We start from the raw sequence: 9455 nt of genomic DNA, 5'->3' as shown, positions 1-9455 counted from the left end.
TAATCCATTAAATTAAAAACCATATGATAGTTGGGTTGCATGTTAAAAAGAAAGCAAAGGAGGATATGTCTAAAGCTTTAGCTTATTCTCATAGAACAGTAAATTACAATTAAAATATAGGAATGTGACAAAAACTTATCCAAGACCATTGGAATTTCTAGGCTGGAAAGAATCTCAGGTTCGACTCTTAGTCATCTTAACTTTGCAGATGAACAAATGAGACTAAAGGAGGCAAAGTGGCATCTCAAGGTCACAGATGAGTAAGTGCTGAAGTTGAGACCCCAAGCTAGATCTCTCAATTTTAAGACCGGTGTTCTTCAAACTGTGTGGTCAAGCTGTGTCTTCTCTTCAACATTATACAATTCAATTTTATGTGATTTAATAAATACTTATGATTTCCTATACCTAGTTAGTTCCTGCCATCTCATATGGATACCCTCTGAAACAAGTATCAACTGGTTGTTGAGATTTAATGAAATGATCCAGAATTTACCTTTTATTTTATTTCAGAAATCATCCACCCAAGAGTTCTGTTTGGTTTTTTTTTTAAGATTTTTATTTATAAGAGAGAGAGCACAAGCAGAGGGAGGAGAGAGGGAGAAGCAGACCCCTGCTGAGCAGGGAGCCCAATGTGGGGCTTGATCCCAGGACCCCAGGATCATGACCTGAGCTGAAGGCAGATGCTTAATCGATGGAGCCACCCAGGCGCCCCACCAAGAGTTCTATTTTTCTATCTTACAAATATATATATGCATTTATATATTATTATATATATTTACAATATATCTGGTTTATATATATGTATGTAATTTTTGAAATTTTTTCTAGGATAACTGAGTGATGGGAAAGGTCATGCGTCATAACCACCTATCATAAACATGTAGCCCAGAGATGAAATACCTGGTTTCCTCTATACACTTTCTTCTTCACAGAGGCTTGCTGGGAAATGGTTATTAGTAGAAGCTATTTTGCCCATTCCTGACTAATTTGAAGGAACTGGTAGCAATCTGCTTCCCATTAATTCATGATGCATGGAGATCGGTGCTCTCATAGCACAAGCTATGTCTGCATGTTCAGATGACTCAACAGTTTGACTTTGCCAAGTTGATTCATTAACCCGTTGTTTTATTGACACATGCAGAGTGCTGGCTATGCATCAAGGGCCCAAACTGTGTTCCCCAATCCCACTGGCATTTTCCTTTCATAGGCCCAAATGGAAGTACAGAAAACCAACAGTAGACTTGCACTGAGGAGTTAACCTGGCAATGGGACGAACCTATTTGAAAGAGAGGCACTGTCTCCAAATATGGTAACCAAATAAGGATAGAAAATCCACACTCTATCTGGACAAGTGGTAAAGTACCAGGGGACAAGCCAATAGGTCAGCGTATTTCAGGGAGTGGATTCAAGCAAATCATTCAAGATCATGGCATCTAAAACAGAGCTCAGAAGTGCTTGCATATTGCATGTATCAGTACCCGAAACAGTCTGAGTGAGGAAATTAGCAATTAACAACAGCATCTATGTCTAGTTAAAAAAGCAAAGAAAATAAATAGTAATCTAAAATAAAGAGTAAAAATCTGCTACAGTAGAAATGATGAGAAATCCTGGGTATATTTTCTGCACAACAGTTATATGCTATTTCTTTATCTTTTTCCTTTATACTCAAATAATGTCGACTTACATTGGGGCGTTTCAGTTGGCCATTCCCACAGCTAAACTCTTCTGTTTCTTGCCCTCTCTCCTGGAGGAACTAACTATACAGTACGTCACCCGTCACAAGCTTAGAAGAGATCTGACAGGAGTATTTTCGACTGATTACTATCCCTTGCTCTCCTCCAGTTACTGATACCTGAGCTGGGCCCCATGAGCTGGATTTGAGTCGAAGCTGCCGAGCTGGATAATTTGCACAATTCAGTTTCCTATGTCCATTCATCTGCAGCTCTCTCTCTTCTTTTTAAAACAAATCACCTGGGCGCCTGGGTGGCTCAGTTGGTTAAGTGACTGCCTTTGGCTCAGCTCATGATCCTGGAGTCCCTGGATCGAGTCCCGCATCGGGCTCCCTGCTCAGCAAGGAACCTGCTTCTCCCTCTGACCCTCCTCCCTCTCATGTGCTCTCTCTCTCTCGTTCTCTCTGTCTCAAATAAAAAAAAAAAATCTTTAAAACAAATCACCTTAGGCACTATTGCAGGCAGGTCCTGATGGCATACTCTAATAGCTCGGTTATGTTGGTAATTACAATCATATGAGAGACGTCTCCCATGTAGACTATGACAACAACAGCCCATAAAGGCAGGACATTGGTAATTTGAGTTCCCACTTTAAAAAGAATCTGATATTTTTTGTACATGTTTTCCTTCTGTGCTTAAAATTTCAGAATTTCATGAGCAATGTTGGAGAGTTGGGGTAGTTACACAACATTCAAATTTCAAGCTCTGATAATCTCTGATCTCTAGGAAAAAAAAAAAAAAGAAGTGACTCACCAGACTCACCAGCCATCTATGGTTTATGGAATTGTGTTGTGTTACTCTGAGAAAGCAAAACATATTGACTCCATAAAGGAAATGGAAACATTTGTCTTCAAAGAGATATAGGTAAGAGGGTTTAATACTGTCAGGGAAATCATGTTCCCTGTGTGAAACATCTGCTGATTTTCTTTTCACTCAAGAAAGCCAAAATTGATCTCACATGGTATCCCCATTTGGTGATTCAAGCAAAGTTGCCCCAAAAGGGCCTGGGATTGATTGATTGATATTTGCCTATTTGTATTCAAGAAAATTAAGAAACACATGTCCCTAAATGTGAAGAAGTTTAAAAAGTTCTCTAAGGTTTCTACTTTCCTTACAATGGCAAAGAAGTCCTGCTTAGCAAGCTTATTAGCATTGAGAATCCAACTCTTCTGTTTTGCTTTGCTTTTTTACAACTGTGATCCCAAGTCTCTTTCCTCTGTTTCTCATCTATCATCCTGTCTGATCAATACACGGCCTCTGTCCCTGGATGGCACAATTTTCTGTTGCTTTCTGCTTGTGTGTAGGCTTCGGGATAAAATAGCAAGAGATTGAGACTTTCCGTGAATCTTTCAAAACTCAGCTTTCTTTTGTTTCCAGAAGTCTGCATTCATTTGATTCTATAGAAGTGGTAGGATTTTCCCCTAGTTTTAATCTTGGCTCTCTGTTTCTGGTTTGACATAAACGAGGTCATCTTAAGTGGCTATAAAACTAATGCATATTATTAACACAAAACATTCTCAGGGGCACAGGAAGTTTTGAAAGTGACCTTTGGTACTGCTTGTCTTAACCAATTCCTCAGGAATCAATTTAATCACAGAAGGGATGTTTACAAGAAGATCTGCAATGTACATACGTGTGTGCATATTTTACAGGCTGTTGTCTTGGATTATTAGCATTAAAAACACGATGGAAAAGAGGCCAAACATGGTGTGGGTGTTCCTGTTATTTTATATTTACGTTGGATCCTTGTAAAATCTTTTCCAAAGAGTGAATAAGATTCCTAGACAGAAAAGATTCTGAACTCTGCACATTATTGAAAAACCAGATGAGATATAGTGAAAAGCATTTGCTTTGGATATTTTAAGTAAGTGGATTACTGTCACAGAATTGGAACAACACCAAAAAACCAAAACAGTAACAACAAAACCCAACTTTAAATGAAACAAGAAAAGGACATTTCAAGTATAAGAGATTGCTGGATAAACTTTCAGAATGTAGCAATAATAAGTTGATAGGTTATAGAATACTGTGATTGAGATCTGGCAGAAATAGAAGAATAAAAAAAAAACTGGATAGAAGATGGCAGAGGAGTTGGAAGGGTAATATAATCCAATCAATAAGGCACTCCATCATAGAAGAAGACAGGAAGCTCTTGATCAATGTCTTCAATTCTACCATAATTATGGTCCTCTATTCTGAGTAAGGGAACGGTATTATTGGGGCCAGCTAACAGAATTTGGAGGTAGAATGATATAATATGTCAACACAACACTGAACAGCTATCTGGAAATCTCCACAAAGATAAGAAAAACTTTAACTCTTCATTTGACTGGTTAGGCATTAAATAAGTGTAATCTGAGAATATGCAGTCAGTTCTGGGTAACACTTGTTCTGAAAATGTGAATTAGTTCCACGCACTTGATATACAAAGGAAAAATGTGAGCATAACATGTAATTTGAGCAAAGCTTTGTGTTTGCCTATATGTGATTTTGTGCTGAGGAAACACTAGGTGAATGAAAACAACTGTACCTACCGCACGTGAGTGGCACAGGAATACACAGAACCAATCCGCACTATCCTTGGACATCTCCCAGTCATTTTAGGGCCCCGCATGTGTTATGGGCTCATCCCCCCATCCCCGGTATTACAACTTTCCATCAGATTTCAGATAATCTTCCTTCCACCACTTTGCAATAAACTCATAAGCTATACACTCTTCTTCTGAGGCCCACGTCCACAAGTAAACCTCAGACCTTTCTCAAGGCAAAACACCTTGTTTTTTGTAGTATTTATACATTCCTTAATACTGACCAAGTGTAAAACTCTGCCATCCTTTCAATTAGCATCCTGTTTTTTTTTTTTTAACACATTACTGACAAAACTTTTGAGTATTATGGCCCCACCCTATTTTCCCTGTATGTCCTTTTTTTTCCTCCTAGATCATGCATAGCATGGTGGATTTTTAAGAACACTTACGTCATGTTATAGCAGAACTACTACACCAAAGAGGAGACCTTAGGGGTGATGGGGATGTGCCAGGACTCCATGCCCAGAAGGTACTGTTTCCTGTGAAATAGGATCTGTTCACTGCCCTCACTGCATTAGCAAGAAAATCTAAACATGTTACTTTGTCTTCATTTGCAAATTTGCCCTCTGATCACTTTATTCCTAATGCCCCTGTGGTTTCATTTACCTAGGATGAACCTACCAATTGGCAATGCCTCACATTCTGAGATGGGTTTTCCGAAGGCCAAATGGACCATTTTCTTGTCTTTTCAAAGAGAGCCACACAGGAAGCAAAACAAGAAATTCAACTTTTAAGCTGGGCTATTCATGGCCTTTGCTAAATCCTGGCAAAGAATCATGGTTTTTCATTACAATTCATCTCACTGATTTCCTAATGGAATGAACTGGCCTTTTCATTAAGGCCATAGGAGAGCGAAGTTGGGTGACCCAAGTCATTAAGTGTTGCTATCTGATGAGTGAAAAATGGATTACTTTTCAGTATGCATTTGGGGATCCCTGCGTTTTCTTTCACTGGGTTCTATTTTGTGAAAATTGGTTCAAGGGGAACGAGAAGGTCAATCTTGCCTATTCTGCCCTGCTAGAACAATGTATGCCTTTCTGCTCTGTGGGCAGGCGAAATAAAATAGATGGGTTCAGTAATTGGAAATGTAGTGCTAACATTCTTATTTCCTGTTTTTAAGAGAGCCTAGCCATCTCACCCGCTCAAGAACATTCTATTCCTGTAACCAACAGGAATGTTACTTCATTAGTTTCTTAGCTTTTCCATCAAAGCAGACACACGCTTTGTTGCACATATATGCACAGTGACAACTCTTTCTTCTATCAAGCCCCCCTTCATAGAGATATCAGTTTGCATAAGAGAGGAGAATAGATTCATTTAAACCCCATCTAGATTCACTATTAGGAATATAATGCTCTCTAACTCTGAGCTTATTAAAATACTCTGTGGATAAACAATGTAATTACATCTTTTCTGTAATGTGAGTGCAATTCACTGTAAAACATTCTGTGATTTATAATTTATTGAAATGAATAATTTGCTTATTTACTTTATACTTATTTACTACATTTACTTATTTGGGATAGTATTAGATATAATCTCACAAAGTATTATTTATCTTATGATTTATCTTCTGACTTATCAAAGCATCTTATGAAGGTCTGGTTTTATCTTATTATAGTCTTAGTCTATAACATACACTGAACTGTTTGCATATCCAATTCATTATATTATTAAATTTTAAATAAGAAAGAAATAGGGGTTAGGATTAGGATAAGATAGTATATAAGCCATTAGATACAATGTTCAAACATCTTTATTACAGGCAAACAATCTATCATCTAGGTATTTTGTATACATCGTACTAAATATTCAGATATTTTGTAATGTGTGTTTCTGTTGTGGGGGATAGAATGTATTAATACTTAGCAACCTGCTTTTGAAACTCATAGATCAGGAAAGGAGAAATTGTGAATACACTTTCTAGAGCAATTGTGTGCAGAGGTTTGTCTACACAGTTCTGCTAAGTTTTGGCTCCTTCATTCTTTGTCCTTGTGAATCAAAGCAATAGTTGAAATGTGAAATATGTTGCTTTCTAAGCTGGATTGTGATTTACAAGGTACCAAAATAACTGGGCATTATAAATATAGTCAGCCAATTTATTGTAGGAAAAAAACCATTCAAGCTGTATTTTATCTTCAAACAGCACTATAGAAATCCACAACCAAATGCAAGATTTCCAAACCAGTGAAATTTCAAAGTAACTCCTTCCAATTCAGCCTCAATTAGATCTCTATTTTATATAGCATTAGCAACCTGGAGAGATAGCAATGGGAAAAAGAGATCTACAGAAATGTACAGAAATTTTCCATTTTGAAGAGTAATAATTGCTGGGAATATTTACATGTGAGTAATAGCAAAAACTTTGAAGACTATAGAAGTGTGACTATAATTTTTTAGTGTCAAATCCAGCTCTAATAATGAAGCTAAAACTTCAAATGTCTCCTTTGACTTAAAAACAAAAACAAGGGGCGCCACGGTGGCTCAGTCGGTTAAGTGTCTGCCTTCGGTTCGGGTCATGATTTCGGGGTCCTGGGATCAAGCCCCACATCAGGCTCCCTGCTCAGTGGCGAGTCTGCTCCTCCCTCTCCCTCTGTGATCTCTCTCGCTCTTGTTCTCTCTCAAATAGATAAATATAATCTTAAAAAACATGTTGAATCAATCGGTCCTTTTGCCTTGATATAAACACACAATCTTTTGTTGATTCATTCATTCATTCATTCATTCATTCATTCATTAGGCATGTATTTATTGAGCACATTTTACAGTTGAGGTACTGTGTTAGGCACTGACTTTGCAGTGTAGAATAAAACAAAAGACATAATCCCTGTTCTTATTTATGAAGCTTCATTATAATATGGAACAATAAAATGTTATTTATCATCCAACTCTTACTGGCATGCTAGGAAACTAAGATGCGAAGAAATAAAGTGTCTTGACAAGGGTCATGTCTGTGGTTAGTTGTCAGTACAGAGGTAGAACCCAATTTCCTGACTTTTTCTCTAATAATGTTGCCCCTGCATTGGCTGCTTGTACTTACTTGCTGCCATTGGAAAATATTATTCTCATTAAGATGTAATGAATCTTCAGCAGAATTCCTCCCACGTACTCAAATAATGAAAACTGAGAATTATCTTTGGCTGTTTTCTCCCTTATTGCTTAGTTTTATCAACTGCTAAATAACATAAAACCATTTTTATTCCGTTTATGTTTGCCCAATTCTTGCTCGACTCACTAACTTCAGCTCTCATTAATAAATGACTCCTGATTCATTCCACCCCCTTTTTGTATGCACCCCTCCTCCCGCCCAATTGTCTCTTTCCACTTAGATTTGTGGGCAGATTCCCATTCTGACTCCAGCCTCCAGTGGCTCCTTGTTGCCTCCCACACCCAACACAACATCCTCAGTGGACAATGAAGCTCTTCCAGGGTCTGGCACCACCGTTTTCAACCTCTGCTTTATTTATATATTTTTTAAGATTTTATTTATTTATTTGAGAGAGAGAGAGAGCATGAGCAGGGGAAGGGGCAGAGGCAGAAGCAGGCTCCCTGCTGAGCAGGAAGCCTGATGCTGGGCTGTATCCCAGGACCCTGGGATCATGACCTGAGCTGAAGGCAGAGGCTTATCCGACTGAGCCACCCGGGCGCCCCTCAGCCTTTGCTTTATTAGAGTTGCCCCAAACCCACATCAACCTGCAACACTCTTGTTTCCCCCAAGAGTTTCTCTGTTCTGTCTTCGTTCATGTTTTTCTTTAGGTTCAGAATACATGTATAACCTTTCCTACCTCTTGAAACTTCATGAAATTACCACTTGCATGCCGCTTTTGGGGATCTCCACCAGTGGATTAAATTGTCCCTGCTTTGATCCCTTACCAGTTGGGTTTGTACTTCTTTTAAGCATTCCTATTACCTGAAATCCAGCAGTTTTGTTGTTGTTGTTTCCATACTTAATTGTAGTTTCCTACTAGACTAATAACTTCTTGAGGGCAGGCAGGCAGGGGACCATGTCTTATTCAAGTTCATAACTGTAGTGTTATGAACACTATATACACATTGCCTGTGCCTGGTGCTCAGTAAATGTGTGCTAAATCAAATTAATATATATTAATATATTAATATATTTATAATTAATTAGTTATATTAATTATATTATATAATTACGATTGTTATAATAACAAACATAATTATATAATGTAATTAATATAACTAATAATATATCTATATTAAAGTGTGTTAATTATGTATAAATATATATTTTAGACCTAAATCCTATTCTAACAGATAAAGATGCTTTCCTAGCTCCTTCCCTTCTGCCCTATTCTTTTTTCTCCTCCCTCCTTCCTTACCTTTCATTATAATTTAGTTGTATTTGCCTATTTTATTAGCTGACCGTATTTAGAACTAGAGATGCAAAAACTGATCTCTAGTTACTATAATCTGAAATGATTTTACTTTCATCTGGGGGCTGATAAAATTCAGTCTGGGGCTCTTTGTCGATATTGAATCAAGACAATATAATTGTTGGGGCACCTGGGTGGCTCAGTTGGTTAAGCGACTGCCTTCGGCTCAGGTCATGATCCTGGAGTCCCGGGATCGAGTCCCGCATCGGGGTCCCTGCTCGGCGTGGAGTCTGCTTCTCCCTCTGACCCTCCCCTCTCTCATACTCTCTCTATCTCATTCCCTCTCCCAAATAAATAAATAAAATCTAAAAAAAAAAAAAAAGACAATATAATTGTTAAACCAAGAAAAGATTTGCTCAGCTGATAGATACCTAGGCAGAAAGAAGTGGTTCAGATCTCTGGTTCTATAGCCAGACTGCCTGGGTTCATACCCTGGGGCCATTATTGACTAGGTGTAGGGCCTTAAGCAGATACTATAAGATGCCTGTGGCTTCCTCAGCTTACCCACTGGTTAAGTGAGAAAAATAAATGAGTTAATACATCAGAAGTGTCTAAAACAGTCCCTGCTACTAGTATGCCCTCAATAAATGTTTCTTATTGCTTTTATTTAGGTTCTAATTATTATTGCTTCAGTAAAAATATGCACTTGGAAATTTCAAAAACATTTTCAGAAAAAAATTTCAGAAAAACAGAGCAATGTTAAATGCTATTTATATAGAATTTAACGTGTTGCTGTA

This window comes from Mirounga leonina, unplaced genomic scaffold (assembly GCF_011800145.1).
Source record: "Mirounga leonina isolate KUSES-001 unplaced genomic scaffold, KU_Mleo_1.0 Mir_197, whole genome shotgun sequence".
Taxonomy (NCBI): domain Eukaryota; kingdom Metazoa; phylum Chordata; class Mammalia; order Carnivora; family Phocidae; genus Mirounga; species Mirounga leonina.
This window is presented reverse-complemented; position numbering follows the sequence as displayed.